Source organism: Odontomachus brunneus, unplaced genomic scaffold (assembly GCF_010583005.1).
Source record: "Odontomachus brunneus isolate Ranch 3 - 2012 unplaced genomic scaffold, Obru_v1 Obru_scaffold_250, whole genome shotgun sequence".
In the NCBI taxonomy this organism is placed as follows: Eukaryota; Metazoa; Arthropoda; class Insecta; order Hymenoptera; family Formicidae; genus Odontomachus; species Odontomachus brunneus.
The window spans coordinates 56,517-56,737 of record NW_022639700.1 but is presented as its reverse complement, the minus strand read 5'-3'; positions in this window follow the sequence as shown (position 1 = coordinate 56,737).

Sequence of the window (221 nt, the reverse complement as noted above, 5' to 3'; positions counted from 1 at the left end):
CTCTATTTACCGCGGTTGTTCGGCGGTCGCGCTGTTTACTGTTTTGGAGGACGCGCTGTCCTCTTGCGCTTTCGGTTCGCGGTGTTCGGCTTGCGTTGTTATTATTACGTAACGATATGCATCGTTACATGTTTTTGAATGTAGAATCCGAATCTGTAATAAAAGGTAGAGGTTCCCATTTAAGATTTCAAAGTTATCCCCCGCCCCATCCCCAGGGAGGA